General features: G+C 40.3%; 1 protein-coding gene and 1 pseudogene across 1 annotated transcript in view; one reads left to right on the top strand and one right to left on the bottom strand.

Moving 5' to 3' along the window:
• Positions 1 to 23,973, top strand: part of LOC150044694 (ral guanine nucleotide dissociation stimulator-like) — a 65,648-nt gene that overhangs the window by 26,587 nt on the left and 15,088 nt on the right. The window lies entirely within an intron of this gene.
• Positions 929 to 12,903, bottom strand: LOC150044696 (glutathione reductase-like; annotated as a pseudogene).

Below are 23,973 nucleotides of genomic sequence, written 5' to 3'. Positions count from 1 at the left end.
AAATTATTTATGAATTGTTTCATAAGTTCAAGTCTGTTCTGAATCACTGTAGAGAAATGCAGAAGTAGTTCCATTCTGTGTTCCCTGTTGAAGTGCAAATATTCTCTCTGAAGCTAAAAGATACATAGTGAGGATTTTTTTTTCATTCTTAGGGTTTGTAAGAATGTTGGGAAAATATCTGATGCAGAAGGTATTTATTTGTGGAGTCAGAAAATAAAGATAAATATAAAAAATAGTTTAAAAATAACGATCATTAAAGTCATTGAAAACAAAAGAAAGAATATAACTGGACTATTAGAGAAAGGTCACATCTTTGAAACAACTTTACAATATGCAGAGCACAGTGCTGCTTTCAAAAATACAACAAAAAAAGACTGTGTGTTGCATATTTATGTATCAGTAGCTTCAATCATTTTCAGCTTGAAAAATTAGCAGGCCGGGCTGGGAGTGTATGTGTATGACTGTAATTCTAGTACTCAAGACAGCAGGACATAGACAGGCAACAGTGGATCACTCCTGTAGTCCTAGTTACAGGGGGCTGAGACCTGGAGGATCAACATTCAATTCAGCTAAGGCATAAAATCCTTGAGACGCTATCTCCAATTCATCACCAAAAACCAGGACTGGAGTCATGGCTCAAGTAGTAGAATACCATCTGAGTAAGTAAGCCAATTGAGGACAAGGCTCTGAGTTTAAGCCCCCATGTGGAGGCAGGGTGGAGGGAAGTCACGATAGGAGGATTGAGAGTTTGAAACCAGCCTTGCCCGATCAGGAAACATGGTCTAAAAAGAGTAGCAAGATGCAATCATCCAAATACACACATTAACTTCATTGTACTTCATACAATTTTAAATGTGGGATGAGGCTAAAAGAAGGAAAAAAAGTAGCATGGAGCTAATAAAACTTTAAAATATTTATTACTGTCACATAAATCGAATTACTGTCACATATAAGCTAACAATAAAATAAAAAAATTTCTACTGTCAGAAGATCTGGATTGAAATAAAGGAATATACAAAAGTGGAACAAGAAGTAAAGATCATTTGGCTCATCTCAGAAGTCTACTGGTCCAGCTGCCAGCCATTTAAGTCTCTGGGTTCTCAACGGAGTGTGACCAGTTCTTCTGAAGAGGTAGGGTGAATGGCCACTGTGTTGTCAAAGTCAGCCTTTGTTGCACCCATTTTTACTGCCCACAGCAAAGCCCTGCAGCATCTCCTCACACCCGATTCCCTGCATATGGATCCCAACCATCTTTTCTTCTTCGTTAGCACAAACCATTGTTTTCCTTGTGGTCACTGCATGGTACATTGGGGTAAAGGTGGTTGAGTAGATTTTCACATTGTCTTTTCCGTATTTATGAACAGCTTCATCTTCTGTGAGTCCCACTGTCCCAATAGGAGGGTGGCTGAAGACCACAGTAGGGATGTTGTCATAGTTCAATTTAGAATCTTCTTTGCATTCAAAAACTCTATGGGCAAGTTTTCGGCCAGCAGCTTTTGCAACTGGAGTAAGAAGAGCTTTTCCACAGACGTCTCTAACTGCATAGATACCTTTGACATTGGTATTCTGGAATTCATCTACGATGGTATGACCTTTCTCATCAGCTTTAATTCCCAGTTTATCTAAATTCAGGCTCCTGGAATTTGGATTCTGCCCAATGGCCCAGAGAAGGCAGTCCACCTGTGGAATTGTGGTTAAGGTGGGTTTTCTACCAGGAGCTGCAGTAACCATGCAGAATTCCAAGCCTGATGGAGGCTTTTTTAACTTCCTTGACCTGTGAGTACTTCAAGACCTCCACACCAGCATTCTGCAGCTCTTCCGTGCAGTTGGAACTGATCTGCAAATCAAAATTTCTAAGGATCGTATCGTGCCGTATCATGAGTGATGTCTTAGAGCCCGAGACAGACAGGATGCCAGCTATCTCCACAGCAATGTAGCCTGCACGCACGATGACACTGCGGCTAGGCAGCTCTCTAGCTGAAAAAAAAACCATCACTGGTTATTCTCAGGCTGGCACCAGGAATGTGGTTCTCATCAGGATGTGAGGGCATGCCACCAGTGGCAATCAGGATGTGAGAATGGTGTATTTTTTCCCACTGACCTCAATCATGGGCTGCGGGCCATCTGTGAATGCTGCATGGCCTGGATGATTTCTATATGGGACTTAGACAGCCTGGCCAGGAAAGTCCATGAGACTCCTTTGCAATGAACTACACAGAGGCAGTAAATAGTAGGGCCATCATCATGAACAAAATACCACAAGTTGTAGCTTACCACTGGCAGGAACACACTAAAATAATTTTCATGGACTTTCCTGCCCAGGCTGGCTTTGAACCACGATTGTCAGATTTCAGCAATCAAAGCATGTAGTATTATAGATAAGAGCCATGAGATAAACATCTTTGACTCTTGTCTTCTTTCACCTTTTTTATTTCTTTAGTTGCTCATTATTATTTCAGGTTCTCTAGTTTTTTGTTTGGAGCTAGTCACTCACTGTCATTTATTTTCTAGTTTACCATTTGGAAGCCAATTATTGGCTTTGTTGTTTACCTGTTGTGGTGCTTGAACTTAGGTTCTGTGCTATTCTGGAGCTTTATTTTGCTAGTTTTGGGGCTTGAATTCAGGGCATGAGCACTGTCCTTGGGCTTTTCTCAAGGCTAGTACTCTGCCACTTGAGCCACAATAGCACTTCCAGCTTTATCTATGTATATGGTACCAAGGAATCAAACCTCGGTCTTCATGCATGCTAGGCAAGCACTCTTACCACTAGGCCAAACTCCTGGCCCCTATTCTGGAGCTTTTTACTCAAGTATAACAGTCAGAGCCTGGTCAATGCCCTCCAAAATTATTTTCCTCAAAGTCAGTAGAGAGTACCATTAGTGCCAAAACTGGACTTCAGAGAGTTTTTGTATGTTTGTTTTAACTTCAAGGTTTACTCTACAACATGAGCCACAGTTCACATTCTGCCCCTCGCCCCTATTTTGTGGTTCATAGTTAATAAGAGTGCCCTGGTTACACAAGGGCACTAACACAGAGGCTTGAAATCTGAGGATCATGGTTCTAAGTCAACCTGGCAAGGAAAGTCTATGACACTCCTATTTCAATGAATCACACAGAGGCAGAAAGTAGTAGAGCCCTAATCATGAACAAAACACCCACAGTTTAAGCCCATCACTTGCAGGCACACATTGAAACAACTCTCATGGACTCTTCTGCCCAGGCTGACTTTGCACCACAGTCTTCTGAAGTCAGTGAGATTAGCAAGTAGGATAGAGGCATGAACCATGCTTTCGGGCTTCTGTTTTCTCTTTAATATCTCCTCCTTTTTAATTTATTGTTTCTTCTACTGTTAGGATCTAATAGCCACATATTAAGGATACCATGCACCATTTGTTCCTTTGGTCTTGACTTGTCTCACTCAACATGATTCACTCTAGATTCATTCACTTCCCTGCAAATGCCATTATTTTGTCTGTTGGCTATGTAGAATTCCATATGTAGAATTCCATTGTGTGTGTGTGTGTATATATATATATATTTGTGTATATATATATATATATGTGTGTGTGTGTGTGCATGCGTGTGTGTATGTGTATGTGTATCTCACATTTTATGTATCCATTTATCTGCAGTAGGGCATCTGGGTTGTTTCCATCACTTGGCTATTGTGAATAGTACAGAGATGAACATAGCTGAGCAGGTGTCCTTATCATATCATGGGCTATGATGTTCAGGATAGATGCCCAGGAGTGGTATGGTGGGATCGTAGGGAAGGCCAGACCCTAAGTTTAAGCGCCTCAATGGGGGAGGGAGGTAAACAAGCCAGTAGTTGCCCTGTTACCTAAGTAGCAGAGCCTCTAAATGTGGAGACAAAATTTAACCAAAAAAAATTTTCAGGGAGAGTGTTTACTCCCCAACAAGAAACTAGAGGTCTTGAAATAATCAAACTGAACAACTACAAAGAAATTATATAAACAAATAGTGAACTAAAAAAAAAAAGAAAAAAACTAGATGAAAAAAAGGGGAAAGCAGAGAGGAGCCAATTAAAAATTTTCAAATTATGTCACACACCTAGGACTTGCTGAGGTTGCAGAAATCTGAGGATTGTGTTTCAGAGCTGGATTGGCAGGAAAGTCCATGAGACTTGTTTAAATGACTGGCAGTGGTGGGCTTTGGTTTTCTGTGTTTGGCTCATGGCTAGAGATCTACTACTTCTTGTCTCTTGCCAGATAATTTCAGGTAAAAGTCTCATGGACATTCCTGCCTATACTGGCTTCATACCACAATCCTCAGATGTCAGAGCCTGTGTAATGCTCCCATGTTCACGTGAGACTCTTTCTCCCATAATCTACCAAAAAGAAAGAGAGATAGAGAAAGAAAGAAGAGAAACAAAAAAAGACAAGGAAAGAGAAATGTGAGAAGAAAACAGAAAGAAGCAAAGAAAGAGATAAAGCAAGAATGTAAGAAAGAAAAGAAAAGAAAAAGGAAGAAAGCTTTCACTCCAGGTGATAATCCTGCATACCTGAATGGAAAAAAGCAAAGCAACCAATCTCAGAGTGGCCAATCCTACCAACCAGTTTCAGGATGTAAAAAAATGATAAAGAAAAAAGGAACAAAAATGAAATAAAAGGAAAGAGAAGATACCAAAGTGATAACTAAAAATATCATTCATGTCTGTATTCTAGAGTTGCTCAGGTCAAAAAAATCACAGGATTGTGATTAAAAGCCAGCCTTGCCAGGAAAATCCATGAGAGTTTTTTAGTGTGTGTCTGAAAGTGATGGGCTTAAATTAGGGGAAGTTTGTTGTTGTTGTTGTTGTTGTTGTTTTGTTTTTTTGGATTAGGACACTACTGCTTTCTACTTCTTGCTTCTGGTTGGTTTGTTGGAGATAAGATTTTCATGGACATTCCTGTCCAGGCTGACTTAGAACCATAGCCCTCAGATTCCAAGGCTCAATGTAGTGCCCTTTTGTCTATTCAGGGCACTCATCTCCTGAATCATCAAAATAATGAAAAAGCAGAAGCTGAGTTATAGTTTATGTAGTAGAGCATGCTAGTTTTGAATTTAAAACAAAAAAAGTCAAAAATCAAGTTTTGCCCTTAAGTATACTCCATGCTAGCTTTAAGAAAAAAAAAATTTTTTAAAGCAATTCATGGACAGTGAGCAGGCCCAGAGTTCAAACCCTTGCACCAGAACAAAAAAATCTCAAAGCCAGTGGATGACCTGTGGCCAAGGTGACAGAGCTTCAAAATGTTAAGAAAAGAAATTTTTTTAAAGAAGAGAAGAGCCAATTGAAGAAATTTACATCAAGGATCACACCTGTAATCCTGCCTGGTAAATTCTGAGTTTCGAGATTGAAAACCAGCCTGGGCAGGAAAGTCCATGAGACTTGTTTTAGTGAGTGGCACTTGTGGGATGGAACTTGCTGTGTTTTGCTCGTGGCTAGAATTCTACTTCTTGTCTCTTGGTGGTTAATTGAAGCAAAGAGTCTCATGGACTTTCCTGCCCAGGCTGGCTACAAACCACAATCCTCAGATTTCAGAGCCGAGTATGTCCCCATATTCACAAGACTCTTTCCCCTGTAAACAACCAGAAAATGAAAGGAATGAAGAAAGGGAAAGAGGGAGGGAGGTCTGGAGGGAGGGAGGGAGGGAGGAAGGAAGGAAGGAAGGAAGGAAGGAAGGAAGGAAGGAAGGAAGGAAGGAAGGTAGGTAGGTAGGTAGGTAGGTATCCAGGAATCCAGGAAGCCTGTTGTTGAGCTGTGGCTCCCAATTTGAACCTGCTACTCGTTAGCAAAATAAAGCAAAGTAGAGCAAAACACCGCAGGGAGAATGGCCAATCCTTATCAGAAACCTAGAAAACCTCAATAAAAAACAAAGAGAAAAAAGAAACAACAATAAATTAAAAGAGAAAACTGAGACTATTGAAAACATGGTTCATGCCTCTATCCTACTCGCTAATCTCACTGACATCAGAGGACTATGGTGCAAAGTCAGCCTGGGCAGGAGAGTCCATGAGAGTTGTTTCAGTGTGTCCCTGCAAGTGATGGGCTTCAACTGTGGGTGTTTTGTTCATGATTAGGGCTCTACTACTTTCTGCCTCTGTGTGATTCATTGGAAATAGGAGTGTTATGTACCTTCCTTGCCAGATCATGGAGATAAGAATTTCATGTATTTTCCTACCCAGGATAGCTTGGAACTACAGTCCACAGATTTTAGGATACTATTTAGTACTCTTGGTTTGTCATGGGACTCTTATCTATTAAAAACCAGAAAAAGCAGAAGTTGAGTTGTGGCTCAGGTAGTTGGGCATGTTAGTCTTGAATTTAAAAAATAATAATTTAAGAATAATCTTCTAGGAGAGTCACCAGGTCTTGATCTGAAGCCCTAAGTATCAGCACTAAAAAAATAACAATTGGAACTTGAATTTTGCCTTTTATTGTACATCTTGCTTGCTTGGACAGAAAAAAAAATACTCATGGACAGTGACTGGGCCCAAAATTCAAACCCTCACACAAGAATTCGAAAACCTAAAGCCAGTGATTGATCTATGGCTTAAGATGTAAAGTCTTCTAGCTTCATCCTAATAACCCAAACAAATAAAAAGTAAAAACACAAACTGAGTGTGAGTGTCTAGGCTCTAACAACAAGCCAGAAGACCTGAAATTTTAGCGGGGGTGGGGGAAAAAAAGGAAAAGAAAAAAACAGTAAAAGCAACAATGAAATCAAAGGAAGGTGAAAGAAGTCAGGAGCCAATTAAATAATTTTCAATCATGGCTCACATCTGAAATCCTACCTGCTTTGTTGGCTGAAATCTGAGGATTGCATTTTGAAGCCAGCCTGGGCAGGAAATTCCATGAGAAAAGAAAAGAAAAAGAAACATAAATAATTAAGGTTTGGCTAAAATTCTACAGCCTGCTTTGACAAAAAAAATGTCAAGGACAGTTTAGTAACCTGTCAGGAAAGCTGTCTAATACTTTAAAAAATATATTTAAACTTCTTGACCACCTGTGGTGGACCACATGTGGTGTTTTCCTTGTGGTAAGGACCACCTGCTTTGGTGTTTATCTTTAAACACTGAGCCCCAGGGAAAGTTGGGGCTGCTTTCTATAATCCTTAAGGTGGTCTGTAGCTGCTGTGCTGTTACTAAACTGAATCCTAGCTCGGTTCACTGAATGCTGGTGACTCTATTGCTAGGGGATTCGGGACCCTCCCAAATCTAGGATATCACAGGGGCCCCTCAAAATGACCGGGATATTACAAAAGTATACTAGGCCCTGCTTTGAAGCCCTAGGAAAAGCACCAAAGAAATGAAGGACAAAACCAAACTAAAAAAGAAATGTTAACTTGTAGCTAAGAGTCTGCTAGGCTTGCAGAAAAAGTAAAAACAACCCAATAAAGGAAAAGGATGGCTCAAGAAGAAAAGAGCCATTTGAACATTATAAATCATGGCTCACATCTTGTATCTTGAATGTAAAAGAGGGTAAGAGAATATAAAAGCCACAAAAGACCTTAAAGTGAGCAGGGTGACTTTTAGAAGGCTGAGAGTTGTGGATTTTAATTTTTACCCAGCCCAAGTGGGACAAATCCATGAGTATCCATGACATTTGTAACAATAAACACACAGGGAGAGCTGGGAGTTTAGCTTAGTGGTAGAGTGCTTGCCTAGCATGCACAAAGACCTGGGTACAAGGTACATAGAAAAAGTCAGAAGTGGGGCTGTGGCTCAAGTGGTAGAGCTCTAGCCTTGACAAAGTCCAGGACAGATCCTGAGTTCAAAAAAGGGGGCAAAAACAAAACAAAGCCAGAAGAGATTTCACTGTTCAAGTGGTGGATTAGTAGCCTTGAGCAGAAAAGCTCAGGGACAGCTCTCAAGAAAGACCTGATTTCAAGCTGTATAACCGGCAGAGAGAGGAGGGGAGGGAGAGAGGGAGAGAGAGAGAAGAGAGATAGAGGCAAAAGGACAGTGAGACAGACTAGAGTTGAAAAAAATTAAGATGAAGCAGTGCACAGTATCTCATGCTATAATCCTAGTTACTCTGGAGGCTGAGATCTCAGGATCGTAGTTCAAAGCCATGAGACTCTAATCACCAGAAAAGCAGAAGTGATGCTGTGGCTTCCAAGGGGTAGGGCGGTAGCCTTGATATGAGGAGCTCAGGGAAAATATCCAGGCCCAGAGTTCCAGTCTCATGACTTACAAAAACAAAACAAAAAACAGTAGTTGTTTAATAAGACACAAAGATCTAAGAATTTTTTTGACAATGCAAGTTAAAATAAAACAAAGCTGACCTGACTCAAAATTTACCCCAACCAATAGAAAATGATTTAGTTTTCCTATCAGAGAGGTCAGTTACTTAGAACTGAAACTTTATAACATATGTGGAAGTGGATCATTCTCTGACCCCTGTGGCAGTGCAGCCTTGGGAGAACTGATCAACTGTGCTCTGTTTGATTTTTCTTATTTCCCTTGTGTTCTGGGACTAGTCCTGTATGGGGTGAGGAAAGAGGAGGGGGTTTGGGCACAGGCAGTAATAATCACTCTTGAGGTGCTTGCTCATGAGAGGGACACACAGAATTCAGTAATTAATGCCATATTTTCTCTCTTTTTTTGCTTCCTTTTTAGCTTTTTTCAGCTTCTTTTAGTTTACAAAGCAAGGGTGGAGTTATATCACACTTATGAGGAAAATATGGATTAATCTACACACTGTATGTAAAATTAGAATTAAAGAGGAAGAAGATGGTGCCAAAGCACTTGAGACCATCTTAGCTTTATTCCAGAAAAAGAGTTGTGGAATCCCAGGAGACAACTATCCTAAATCAACAACTACAAATTTAAGAAGCAACAGAGAACTATATGAATGGGAAGAAAAAAACATAAAGCTTATAACTAATCATTAAAATAGACAAAGTTTATCCTTCTTTAGATGGAAAGATGAATTTTAGCAGAGCAGACATGATGGGTTCAATGTTCATAAGGCAAACTAAAAAAGAAACTTTAGAAAACAGAGTGAGATGGAAAATAGAATATCAGGAATGGAAGCTAAAACACAAGATCTGGAACAGAGTCATCAATCTAGAAAAATCGGTCAATATTAAGAGAAGTACAAGAATGTGCAGACGCAGTCAAGAAATCTAAGCTTCATATGATAGGAGTTGATGAAAGGGAAGAGTTTCAAATGAAGGGAATGCGACACTTATTCACCAAGATTATAGCAGAGAACTTCCCTAACTTCAAAAGGAGAAATCTCACATTATTATCAGAACACCAAATAAACAGGACCCAAAAAGGAACGCTTCCAGACAGATCATAGTAAAAACATTAGAGGTGAATTGTAAGGAGCTGATTCTTAATGCTTCAAAAACAAAGAACTATATTACAATGGAAAAAAAATAGAATCACTGTAGACCTTTCCACACAAACCCTAAATGCAAGAAATACTTGGAAAAATACCATTCATCACCTGAAGACCCACAAGTGCAAACCCAGACTGATATATCCAGTGAAATTACCATTTACATTTGGGGGAGAAACAAGATTTCATTCCAAAGAGAAACTATATGAATTTATGCACACTAAACCAACATTACAAAAAATAATCAAAAGCAAAAGCAGAACAGCAGGAAGTCCCATCAAGAAGCTATCATCTATAAATCAGTAAGCACAAAGGGGGAAAAAGAAAGAAGGAAAAATAATGACACAGGACAGTAACCACTTCTCCATAATTTCTCTAAATTTGAATGGCCTGAACAACCCAATTAAAAGCCATAGAACAGCAGATTGGCTTAGGAAACAAGACCCATCAATTTCCTATCTTCAAGAGATCTACCTCACTGCCAAAGATAGAAACAAACTCCAAGTGAAGGGATGGAAAAGAATTTTCTACTCCAAAGCACAATGCAAAAAAGCAGGAGTAGCAATCCTATTCTCTGACAAAAATAACTTCTCCGTAAAGTCAGTACATAAACATGGCCACTACATATTACTAAGGGGGGTCAATTCATAACCAGAATATTACAGTTATAAAAATTTACTCTCCAACATGGGAGCACCTAAGTATGTCAAGCAAACTCTCTTAGAGTTACAGTACAAGACAGACTCAAACACATAATGGGGTACTTCATATTAGAATTAAAACTGAATTCAAGATTAAAAGATTAGGGCACTTAGCTTTGTTGTAAAGAGGGAACACAAATACCCCTAAACTATGCATAAGTGTGCTAAGATGGGGCATACAGAGGACAGTATTGTCAGCCAGCCACAGACAGTTTGGCCTTCATTGTGATGATTGTTCTTGTTTTGTCTTTGCAGAACTTCTTGATTTTCCCAGAGAAAATCAGTTGTATGTGTTTTCAGGCAGTTCAAATTGTAACTACCTCAGCAGTGTGGTTTCTATTGGGTTTAAGAGTCCAGAGATTCAAGCTCATTGTCTCTTCTATGGCCCTGGTATTACCAACCCCTGGCTGGGGTGGTTCTGCCATGACCAGATGAATGGGTGAGAAGATTGCCTGGGTTAGTGACAGGGCTTCTGGCTCTCAATGGCTTTGGTGTCTTTCAGGGCTCTTCACTGCCGTCCCTGGTTCTGCCTGCTACTGGGCTTGCACAAGCAGCAAAATCTCTTCAAAGCAGACATTATCCTGCTGGCCATCTCCTTCCTGCACCATTTTCTTCTGGAGCTAGGTACTCTGCCATCATGTGGTGACTACTCAAAGGGAAAAACAAGATCCTCTGAGGTAGTTTTGTCCAGCCCCAAAACAAGAGCAGCCAGCAGCAGGCTGGGAGTGCAAAGCAGGAACTTTCTGTGCAGCTTCCTCTGGCAGCATCTTAATTTTGTAGCAGTCATATTTCCTAGGCCTCATTTCAGGCTTCTTGCAGCCCTGACTCTTGGTAACCCGCAAGATGCTGCTCTCATTCTGGGGTTGTGCAGAGGGCAGGGACAGCTCTATGTTTCTTCCAGGCACTTTGAGAGGGAGGAGCCCTGGAGGCTAGCCATTGAATCATGATGTGGGGTGAGGCTGTGGCTAGAGCTCCTCTGCAGGAAGAAGAAGGGAATGACAGGCAGGGAGGCACTTCTGCCTGTTTGCTTCACATCACAGGGCAGCAGACACTGAGATGGCAATGGCAAAGTGCAAATCTGGAAAGGCAATCTCTCTATCCCTCCCATAAGACGGTGAAAAGGGTAGTGACAGTGGCCTGTGGCTGAATACCCCAGTGCATTATTTGAGTTGTTACAGGGCTGACTCTCCCTGGCTTTAGGCCGTCTTTAATGAATATGTGGCCTTCACATCATGAAATGGTCTGTAGAAATGATGTGTGGATCTGACACTCACTTTGTCCCATGGCACATATCCTGTTTACAACTATTGGGTTTAACTGCTTGAGCAGGGGCTCAGATGGATACAGGAAACCTTCCTCAACTGGATCGAACCACCGGTGGTCACGATTCATTGTGTATCTGTCCTCTGCTTGAGGGTCTAGAGTTAAGAGCTGCAAAAGGATGTTATATCATTTGATAGTCAGGTGAGATGGTATATCATACCTGACCTGTACAATCTCTGTGCAGAGCTAGTTTGAAGTGCTCCCTATAAACGGGAATTCTCCTGAAACCATAAATGACAAGACAGTGTCCAGACAGCAGACATCTACCTTGAAGTGATCGTAGGCTTGTTTCAGGTATATTTCATTGGCATGAAACACATAGGCACCATGAATATCTGTGATCAATTGCTCTGGGGCAATCTTTAGGGTCAACCCAAAGTCACTGACCATGGTGTTGCCCTTTTCATCCAGAAGGATGTTGTAAGGCTTAACGTCTAGGTGTTCAATCTCATTCCAATGGAAGTACTGCACTGTAATTCTTATCTGCTTCAGCAACCTCCTGGCTTCTTTCTCATAAAGCCTGCGTGATGCTTCTATCAAGCTCTGCAGGTTTCCCTTGGTGGCCATTTCCATCACCAGGTAGACATGTTCCTCTCGCTGGATCACTTGATACACCCTGATTACATGGGGTGATTCAGAGCCTTGACAATGTCCACCTCATTTTCCACCAGCAGAGGGTACTCTTGTCCCCAATATTTTCCCTGCTACCTCACAGTCTGTAAGGTCACAGTGATAGGTCTTCATCACTTGCCCAAATGTACCATAGCCTGCTGTACATGGTATTGGCTGACAAGGACGTCCTCTTCTGTGCAGGAGCATGTAGTACATTTGCTGTCTGTTGACTCCATTTCCTCATGGGATGGCAGGGAGTCAACCTTATCCAAACAGCTAATAAAATATGGTGGAAGTAAATTTTAACTATAGTAGCTACATAAATATGACAATAAATATAAACAATATAAATATGAAAATTACCTAAATCAATGTAGTATCACATTTTAAATTTTGCTAAATCAATTCAGTGGTAGCATATCTTAAAATAAATTAGCACAATCTAAATGAGAGAATAATGAAAATCCCCAAAGCTGTGCAATGCAAAGCCTTCCTTTCTCCCCCACCCTCCTCAAAAAACTATTAGCCTAGATCTGATTTAGTTTAGCAAGTCATGAAAGGATCTCTCTCAGCAGAGCAACTGCTTTCTGTAACCCCTGTAGGGGTTACCATTGTGACCTCATAATGGTATGTGAGCTCAGTGAGGAAAAGGGCCAGTCACAGCAGGGCCTAGTGACATGGAGGAATGGATCAATCACACAAAGGCCCAGTGCCATAATGGAGGAATGGGCCAGTCATAGCAAGGCATAGACCTCTCGATGTTCTAGCTCTTAGGAGTGTTGTCAAGGACTTCAGGTTTACAGCGATGGACATCATCATGGCAGCATTTCAGGAACCATGAGGATGGTACCTAAGGTGGTCCTTCTTCAGGCCATGAGATCCTTGGACCACCTCCTGCAGGAACACTGTCCCCATGCTCCAGGCAGAAGGATGTGCCTTCTTGTGGGTAGGTCTTGGGACTTGCTCCAGCAATCTTTGAGTTTTATAGCTTTTTTTTTCCCCCAGAGCCAGGGACCAAACTCAGGGCCTTGCACTTGCCAGGCAAGGGCTCTTCCGCTAAACCAAATCCCCGACCCCTTGCTCCAGCAATCTTTGAAACCATAGTGAATCACAAGCCCTTGCACACCTGGTGTATTGCAAAAGACTAGAGTGGCATCAAGTTTAAATAACACCCTGGGATTCTGGGAAGATGAAGGATCAGGGTATGTCTTTCTGAGCTCTCACCAACATACCAGTTTTAGCATTGTAGTGGAAAGTATATAGCTAAAGAATGACACCAAGTAAGTTGTAGTAGAACAGAGATCTCAGAGAGGAAAAATTCATGCAGCCTGCTTAAGAAAAAAATTTTGAGCCCTCACCCAGCATGGCAGCTGCCACTCTCCAGAGCAGCTGCATCAAGACAAAGGCACCTGGATAGTGAGCGCTCAGCACCTCACTTACCTGCGGCACAGCCACCTGCAGTGTCTATGAGCGGAAGTCTTCATCCTGCAGGCTACAGACGCAGGTCTCAGAAGGAGCCAGGAACCAAGCAGAAGTGGGAGTACCTCACTAATGTCATTCTCATTCTTGCTTGCAGAGTGGCATTGGGAAGGTAGCCCCTCCCCCACCAGCTGAGAGCAGAGCCATCTTGGCTACTGGGCAAAGTCCCTGCTAGACCAACTAGCAGATAACTGGAGCCTGAAAAGTGGTGTTGGGAGCACCATTCCTCAAAAGGGCAAAGGGCAAGAACAATTCCTTCCTGGGTAGCTTGGGTTCCCTCGCCCAGGAAACCAAGCCAGAGGTGGCTCCACCCCAAGAGTAACCTCACTTAAACTACAAAGACAATAGTAGCTCCAGGCTGTATCAGTCCAGATAGAATACAACTCCATTCACTTTCAAGCTACTGAAAACCGCCAACTTTCTCCTGCAGGACACACAGAGCTCATTGCCTTGCTAGTAAATGAACCTGGGTGGGCAGCCACAGAGAGGCCAAGTCTGTGAGGCAGAACTTTTACTGTCCAATCAAGCAAACTGATCACAAAAATTAACTAAGCCAATGGAAAAGAAATTATCATAGGAGAAAAGAGGCTTCATAGAGACTGGATGCCAAATTCAGTGGAGACACAATGCACTTAACTCTCCAATAAAACGGCATAGACTGTCTAGTTGGATCAAAAAGCAATATCCATATTTCTGCTGTCTTCAAGAAACACATCTTGCCCCCAAAACAAACATATTCTGAGAGTGGCTTGAATAAAATTGATCAAGATAATGGCCCCCATACACAGGTTGTTTTTGCCATCCTCATTTCAGATAAAATAGACTTCAAACTAAATTTAGTGAGAAGAGACGTTATTACATACTACTAAAGGGATCTCTCCTTCAGGAGGATATAACCATGCTAAATATCTACAGACCTAATGCCAGAGCACCCAACCTCATCACACAAACTTTACTTACACTAAAACCACACATAGATCCAAACACAGTGATTGTTGGTGTCTTTAACACAGCATTGTCACCTCTGGACAGATCAACCAGGAAAAAAATCTCAACAGAGAAACCTCAGAATTTAACAATTGCATAGAGCAACTGGAACTAACAGACATCTACAGATTATTTTACCCAGTAACACCAGAATATATGTTTTTTGTAGCAGCATATGGAATGTTTTCTAAAGCAGCCACATTTTAGGTTATAAAGCAAACCTGTACAAATTCAGAAACACTGACATGATTCTGTGAGTTCTCTCAGACCACAATGGCATAAAATTGGAACTGAACACCACTCTCCACCAAGGGAAACCATGTAACTCATGGAGATTGAATAACCCATTGTTGAATCACCAGTGGGTCATTGTGGAGATGAAAACAGTAATAATGCAACAGTTTATGATATTTAACAAAAGCACAAAAATGCCAGCTCTTTTGGGGCACAGCAAAGTATTACGAGTGTGTGCATTAACAAATTGCAAAATTCTCAACAATTTAATGGGGTGCACCTTAAGCTCTTGGAAAAAGAGCAACAAGCCATTCCCAATTCCAGTAGAATGAAACAAATTATTAAAATAAATTCAGAATTAAATGAATTGTAGTCCAAAAACATAGAACCAACAAAACAAGGAGTTGGTTCTTTGAAAAAAATAACAAAATTGGCAAACCCTTAGCAAATAAAAATGGGAGCACACGGGACTCCACTCCCATGTTGCTTGAACTGATTTGAAACCTTGGCAAATAACGGAATAAATAACCCTCAAAAAAAATCTATGGATTTCCTCCATGCCAACAATGAATAGAGCAAGGCAGAAATCAGGAAAGGAACTCGTTTTGCAATAGCCTCAAAGAAAATACTTAGGAATTAACTAAGAATGTAAAGGATCTGTATGATGAAAACTTCTAAAGCATGAAAAAAAGAAAAAGTAGATCTAAGTGGAAAAACCTTCCGTGCTCCTGGATTGGAAGAAATAAAATTGTGAAAATGGCAATCCTGCCAAGGGCAATCTACAAATTCAATGCAATACCCATTAATATCCCAATGTCATTCTTTAAGGGAATAGAAGAAGCAATCCAAAATTTCATGTGGAATAATAAAAGATTCTGTGTAGCAAAGTAACTCTTAGGAGAAAGAACAGCGCTGGAAGAATATCAATGCCAAACTTTAGACTCTGTTACAGAGCTATAGTAATCAAAAGAGCTTGGTATTGGCACAAGAACAGACCTGAGGATCAATGGAATAGAACTGAAGACCCAGAAATCAACTCACAAACCTATGGCCACCTAAATTTTGATAAGGAAGCCAAAACAGGATGGAAGAGAGCCTCTTCAACAAGTGGTGCTGGCAGATTTGGTTTAGCACGTGTAGAAAACTAAAGTTGGATCTTCTATTTCACCCTGCACCAGACTTAATTTCAATCGAATCAAAGGCCTTGCGGTAAAAGCAGATCCGCCCCCCGAAAACTTTACAAGAATGAATAGAAGATACACTAGGTCTTGTTGGCTTAGGTCTAAACTTTCTTAAGACCCCTAAACACAACAAATTAAAGGTAGTTTGGACAAATGGGACTATGTAAAACTGCAAACTTTCTGAATGGCAAAGGACATAGCAAGTTAAATAGAAAGTGCACACAGTGGGAGATCTCCACTAGCCATACAACAGACAAAGACCTCATATCTACAGCTCAAAAATTGAATCTCTCCAAAACAAATCTTCAAACAACCTTTCCATTCAAAGGTAGGCTAAAGACTTAAAAGAGAGACTTCTCTGATGAGGAAATAAGAATGGCCTATAGACACATGAAGAAATTCTCAACATATCTGGCCATAAAAGAAAGGCAAATCAAAACAACTTTGAAATTCCAACTTACTCCACTTAGAATGGCCATTATCAAGAAATCTAATAACAGATGCTGTCGGGATGTGGCAAGGAGGCATGGTGGGAGTGTAAACTTGTTCAACCACTCTGGAAAGCAGCATGGTGATTCCTCAAAAGACTAAACATAGAGCTTCCTTATGACCCAGCAGCCCCACTTCTTGGTGTTTACCCAAATATCCTGAAACAAGGCCATACTAGCACAACGATATTCATTGCAGCACTATTTACCAGAGCAAAGATATGGAAGCAACCTAGATGCAGATATGGTACTTATTTATACACAATGAAATTCTTTGCTGCCATCAGAAAGAATGACATCACCCCATTTGTAAGGAAATGGAAAGACTTGGAAAAAAAAATCATACTACGCGAAGTAAGCCAGACCAAAAGGAACATAGGCTCAATGGTTTCCCTTATTTGTAATAATTAGTACACATCTAGGACTCTCCTAGCAGATGATTACAATAGCTCAAAATCTATGTATATATGGTCATATAGGATGAGACTAAATGAAATGAACTCTAGGATATGGAAACAAAAGCTTTATCTTCTGTGATTATTGTTCTTAATGTACTATGTTATTTCTCTTCTCTGTTTTTGCCCTTATTGTTAATTTCATGTTGCTACTGTATCTGGCTTTGTTACCTTGTATATTGTATATACATTTATTTGTTTAGTTGAAATAGGGAAGGAAAGGGGGAAATCGAGATTGAAAGGGAGGGGGAGGAGGTAAATGGGGAGAAAAACATGGGAAGGGGTTTCAATGTGTGAGCAATAAGGCATCTACTACCTGAGGATTGTAACTGTAAACCCTCTATACATTAGCACAACAATAAAACCTTTAAAAAACTTAGTCATGCTTGTTGCTATAATTTATTTTAAAAACTGAAAAGATGGGTTGGGAGGGTAGCCAAATGGTAGAGTGGTTGTCTTGCATGCATAAAGACCAGGGTTCAACTCTTCAGCACCACATACACAGAAAAAGCCAGAAGTGGTGCTGTGACATAAGTGGTAGAGCTCTAACCTTGAAAAGCCCAAGGACAGTGTACAGACCATGAGTTCAATCTCCCGGACTGGAAAAAACCCTCAAAATATTTGTTACAGCTTGAGGAAATGATTGATTTTTTACAGCCTTTTAATTTTAAATCAAAGATCAAATCACAAAACAAACCCAGAAAGTAAGCGAAACTTTTAATGTAGCTGAGCCATAGCAAATGTTTGCACATTTCTTTTCTTTTCTGCAGGATGCCTGCACTGGAATCACTGGGTCACGGGGCCTCTCTCCTTTCTCCCATGTCTCTTGTGGTGGAAATATGATCAACATGGGTCCATATCCACTTCTACCAGGAATCACTACCATGTATGAGGCACAAGGAAACATAATTTCTCATAAGAGTTTTCTTTGTAATCCCGAGTTACTGTGTTGAACTAATTAAATTGATGAAAGAAAGGGGCTAGAGGAAGGGGCTCAAGTGCCAGATCCTATGCCGAGAAAGAGAAATCGAGTTTGAAACTTGAGGCTTTCAGTTTGAAACCCAGAACTTCTCTTTTAAAAATACTGTTTGTTGTTTTATTAGAACAAAGGCTTATTCCAATTGATCAGCATACCCTTTTGGTTGTTTATTTCAATCTTTGTGTGAGCGGGGTGCTATGGATTGGATTTTGACTGTGCTTGTTTGGCCTTTTTGATGGTGGTTGAGAGGGCTAGTACTGGTACTTGAACTCAGGGCGTGGGTGCCTTGCCTGACCATGTTTCCTTAATGCCTGTCCTCTACCATTCAATCCACACCTCAATTTTGGGGTGTGTGAGTGTGTATTTGGAGATAAAAGTCTCATGTGTTTTCCTCTCCAGTCTGGCTTTGTACCACAATCCTGTGATCTCAGCCTTCTGAGTAGCTAGGATTACAGGTTACTGATAAGCGATCAATACTAGCATTGTTCAGATTTCTTGCTTTATTCCACTATATCATTTGGACTATAACTCCAATTTGGGATTTTGCTGGTTCTTGGAGAGAACCACATTCTTTTCTCCCCAACCTGGCTTTGACCTACAATCCTCATAAATCAGCATCTTGAGTAGCTAGGACGATAATCGGTTCTCAGCTCATCTCACATTTGAAGGAAAGTTTTTCTCCTTTCAAAAAGGTTGATTGAGAGTATTTTATCATTTAGCACTAGAAATTTGATGTCTGTGGTTTCTGTTGGTCTCCTTAGCTTCTGATGAGAAATTGGTCATAATCTTAATGAAGATCGGTATGTGATGAGTTGTGTGTGTGATTTTAGAGGCTCGCTGTCATTAACAATTTAATTAGAATGTGTCTTAGTGTGGATTGCTAAGTTTATCCCACTTAGGTTTGTTGAGCTGCTGCATTCTGCACCTGTAAGCTCATGAAGGTTATTTTTCCTTCAGAGACTTTAACCAGGCATACATTAATGCCCAGCTCATTCGTTCATTTCCATTTTATTTATGAAAATCTAGACATTGGATGTGACAGTGAGAAAAATTGCTTTGTTTTTGACAGTGGGGAGGGATGTAGAGAATGTACACAGAAGGTATCTGTATAATTATATGATGGACAAAATAGAATAGAAATAAAGGATGCACCAGGGAATAAGGTTACCAATTTGTAATTAAGTATGAGTTTAGAAAAGTCTTATGTGATAAGGTACCTTAGGATGCAAAAAATCCAGGCCACAGAATCAGCCAGGATCATGATTTAAAAGTGAGAGGGTGTCTGGCCTGTCTTAGAGGCAACAGACCAGTGTGGCTGCAACAGCCACTGGGGGGGAGGGGAGGAAGTGGAGAAAATGCTTGCTGTAGGACAGCCAGGGGAGAGCTTTGCAGAGCCGTGAGCTACAAAGTGTGATCTCCATCCAACAGCAGCGATGTTATCCAAGAACTTGCTAGAAATACACATGAGCAAAACGAATGAATGAATAAATAAATACACATTGGGTCCAGCCTAGGTGTGAGGTGAGGATGCAGAGGGCTTCTAACAAGCCCTCTAGATAAGTATGATATCTGATAAGTAAGATGAGGCCCTTTAAGCCACTGTTTGGGTATTTGGCTTTTGTTTTGAAACAGAAGCTCTTGGCAGTTTGGCAGTAGTAGAGACATATGATATGATTTGATTTAAAAAACAGAAAAAAGAAAACAGGTGCCAGTGGTTCATTCCTGCACTTCTAGCTATTCATGAAGTTATGTAAGGACCGAGGTCTGAAGCCATTCCAGGCAGGAAAGTTTATGAGATGCCTTTTCTTTTTTTCAGTCATGGTGCTTGAACTCAGCTTGTCTCTGAGCTCTTTTGCTCAAGACTAACACTTTGCCACTTGAGCCACAGTGCCACTTCTGGTTGTCTAGTGGTTAATTGGAAATTTGAGTCTCATTAGACTTTCCTGTCCATACTGGCTTTGAAGCATGATTCCCAGACGTTGACCTCCTGAGTAGCTAGAGTTACAGTTAAATCCACCATGGCCCAACTCCATGACACTTTCATTGCCAATTCACTACCAAAAACGCAGAAGTGGAGCTAAGGCCCAAATGGTAGAGCAATAAAAAGCTCAAGAAGATTCCCAGAACCACCAGCCCCAAACCAAGTAAAGACCGCCAGCTACTAACCACAGAATGAACCTACAACAACAGTCTCAATTCCAAAGCTGTGGAAATCACAGCAACAAATCACTGCAGACCTCTCCACGCAGACCCTAAATGCAAGAAAAGCTTGGAAAAATATCACTCATGCCCTGAGGACAAACAAGTGCCAACCCAGACTAATATATCCAGCAAAGCTAGCATTTACTTTTGAGGGAGAAACAAGAATATTTCATCCCAACGAGAAGCTATATACATGCACACTAAACCAGCATTACAAAAAATATTAAATAATCAAGAACAAAGTGCAGAACAGCAAGAACTCCCATCAAGAACTTATCACTTATAAATCAGTAAACACAAAAGGGGAAAAGAGAAGCTCAGAAGTAAAAATAAATAATGACAAAGGACACTAACCATTTCTCCATAATTTCGCTAAATGTAAACTGACTGAACAATCCAATCAAAAGACACAGAACCACAGATTGGATTAAGAAACAAGACACATCAATATGTTGCCTCTAAGAGTCCCACCTCACTGCAAAGACAGAAACAAACTCCAAGTGAAAAGATGGAAAAGTATTTTCCACTCCAACACACCATGCAAAAAAGCAGGAGTAGCAATCTTAATCTCTGACAAAACTAACTTCTCAGTAAAATCAGTACATAAAGATAAAAGTGGCCACTACATATTAGTAAAGGGGAAAATTCATAACAAAAATATTAGTTATAAACATTTATTCCCCCAATATGGGAACACCTAAATTCGTCAAGCAAACTCTCTTAGAGTTATAGAACAAGATAGACTCAAACACAGTCATAGTAGGAGACTTCAATATGCCCATCTCACCAAATGACAGGTCTACTCAACAAAAGACAAGCAAAGACACCACCGACTTAAATGATACCATAGCCCAGCTGGGCTTAACAGATATACACAGAGCCATCCACCCAATGGCAAAACTGTATACATTTTTTCTCAGCAGCACATGGAACATACTCCGAAATAGATCATATAATACTTCATAGAGAAAACTTAAGCAAATACCAGAGGACTGATATAATCCCATGCATTCTATCTGATCACAGTGGAATCAGACTAGTTCTGAACAACATGGTAAAGGGTAAAAAACATTCAAACACTTGGAGGCTGAACAACACATTTCTAAATAACTCTTAGGTTATAGAACAAATCTAAGAAGAAATTCAAAACTTTCTTGAATGTAATGACAAGATACATTACAAAGGAACTTTTGGAACTGCAAAGGCAGTTCTAAGGGGAAAATTTATTGCACTAGGAACCCATATTATAAAGACAGAAGAAGCTCATGTAAATTACCTAAAGAAGAAATTGAAGCACCTGGTGGAGCAAGAAAAAGTTAATTCTAAAACAACTAGAAGGATAGAAATAAGAAAAATAAAATCAGAAATATCAGAAATTGAAATAAGATCTACTATACATAAAATTAATAAAGCAAAAAGTTGGTTCTTTGAAAGAGTCAACAAAATTGACAGACCCCTTGCAAGATTAATCAAAAATAAAAAGTTTCTGTGCAGATAAAAGCATAGCCACAAAAGTAGAGAGACAGTCAACTCAACCAACTGGGAAAAGATATTTACCAATAATACATCAGACAAATATTTAATATCCAGTATCTACAGGGAACTCAAGAAACTAATCCCCCCCAAAACCAACAAACCATTCACTAAATGGGCAAGGGAACTAAAGAGAGACTTATCAAAAGAAGAGATTAAAATGGCAGAAAAGCATAAGAGAAAATGCTCATCATCTATGGTCATAAAGGAAATGCAAATAAAAACAACCCTAAGGTACCACTCTACCCCAACAAGAATGGCCAAGATTCTGAACTCAGACAATGACAGATGCTGGCAGGGTTCTGGAGAAAAAGGAACCCTACTGCACTGCTGGTGGGAATGTAAACAAGTTCAGCCACTCTGGAAAGCAGTGTGGAGGTTTCTTAAAGAACTGAAAATAGATTTTCCCTACAATCCCACCATACCACTTCTGGGCATCTATCCTGAACATCATAATCCAGGATACCTGCTCAGCTATGTTCATCTCTGCACTATTCACAATAGGCCAAGCGATGGAAACAATCCAGATGCCCTACTGCAGATGAAAGGATACAATATATATATATATATATATATATATGTATATATATATACACACAATAGAATTCTACATAGCCAACAGACAAGATAAAATAATGGCATTCACAGGGAAGTTGAGGAATCTAGAGAGAATCATGTTAAGTGAGACAAGTCAAGACCAAGGGAACAAAAGGCGCATGGTTTCCTTAATATGTGGCTATTAGATCCAAACAGTACAAGAGCGAGGACTCAATATTTGCAAACCCAATGCTATGGATATGGTATTGGAAATATAAACACAACTACATAGACACAAAAACCTATGACTCTATAAACATACGTTTTATTATATAGATTAATATGTATTTATGACATACAAACCCTCAGCCTCATTTTAATTATGTTCTAAAATCTAAGTGCCAGTGAAATACAGAGATTCCCTTCTTGAATACTTGTTAAACATGCCATTTGAAATATGATGTAAAAATCAATGTTAATAAATTCTTTAAAAATACTAGGGAACTGTGCAACACCCGCTACCAGAGGAATATTACAGCTGCACAATGGAATAGTTTTCAGTCATAATAAGGAATGAATGTCTACACCCTGCACTGTGAATGAACCCTTAAGAGGCCCAGAACAGCCAGACACAAAGGCCACAGGCTGCAGCTGCATTCCTACAAAATGTCCAGAATTATGCACAAAGTATATCAGTGGCTACCCAGCACTGGGATTCCAGAGAGAATGGGAGATTGGGAAGTCATGGCTGAAAGATATGGGATTCTTATCTACAGGCTGAAGAACTCTCACCATAGCTGGGACTATTCTGTGCCATTATAGTTCCTCCAGAGGTGATAAAACCATCCAAATGATGACAAGTGCAAATGGTTGTCCCCTCTGTGGATGTACTAAAAACTACTGAATAGTACACTTTGTTTGTTTTGCTGTTTTCGTTTTCTTTTTAAGTGAACCAATACAATTATTTCATCTTTTGGGTCAGGAGATGGCCTAGTGGTAGAGTGCTTGCCTAACATGCACGAAGACCCAAGTTCGAGTCCTCGGTACCACATACATAGAAAAAAAGCAGGAAGTGGTGCTGTGGCTCAAGTGGTAGAGCTCTAGCCTTGAGAAAGTCCAAGGACAGTGCTCAGGCCCTGAGCTCAGGCCCCATGACTGGCAAAAATAATCATCATTTTATAATCTTCAAACAGTTGTATAAAAGGGTTTCAGTTGAACACTGGCCGTGTTTTCAAGACCTCCAGTACTTGAAATATACCCTCTCAATGGGTAAATTGCATGGTATGTGTGTTATATTGCAATAAAGTTGTTACAAAACAAAACAAAAAGAACTGTACCACTAGGCCATGCTCCTAGCCCTAAACATAACTCTTGAATGTATTTGCCCATCTGCTGAAGTGCTAAAGAAGATATATTTTCATCTCCAAGACTGGGTAAGATCCTACAGCAGCAGATCACCTCTGTGAAAGAAGAACAAAAGCATTCACTCTCTGACAAGCAATCTGGAATCAATTATGAGGATTATGAGGAGAAAAGATCTGGGTCATTACACATAATTACATTGTTCTCTTTTTTTGCCAGTCCTGAGCCTTGAACTCAAGTCCTGAGCACTGTCCTTGACCTTTCTCAAGGCTAGAGCTCTACCACTTGAGCCACAGGGACCACTTCCAGCTTTTTTCTATGTATGTGGTACTGAGGAATCGAACACAGGTCTTCATGCATGCTAGGCAAGCACTCTACCACTAGGACAAACTCCTGGCCTCCGTTGTTCTTTTTTGTGTATGCCAAGGCTGGGGTTTGGAATCAGGGATTTGTTTTCTCCCTTAACTTGTTCCCTTCATGATGGTATTGAGCAATTGAACCACTTCTAGACTAGAGTGGAAATACGACTGAATGCTGGAAAAGGGGAG

The sequence above is a fragment of the Megascapheus bottae genome, chromosome 29, assembly GCF_031878675.1.
Source record: "Megascapheus bottae isolate mThoBot1 chromosome 29, mThoBot2.hap1, whole genome shotgun sequence".
NCBI lineage: Eukaryota > Metazoa > Chordata > Mammalia > Rodentia > Geomyidae > Megascapheus > Megascapheus bottae.
The sequence above is the reverse complement of the archived record's forward strand: the minus strand, read 5'-3'. Positions and strand labels throughout refer to the sequence as shown.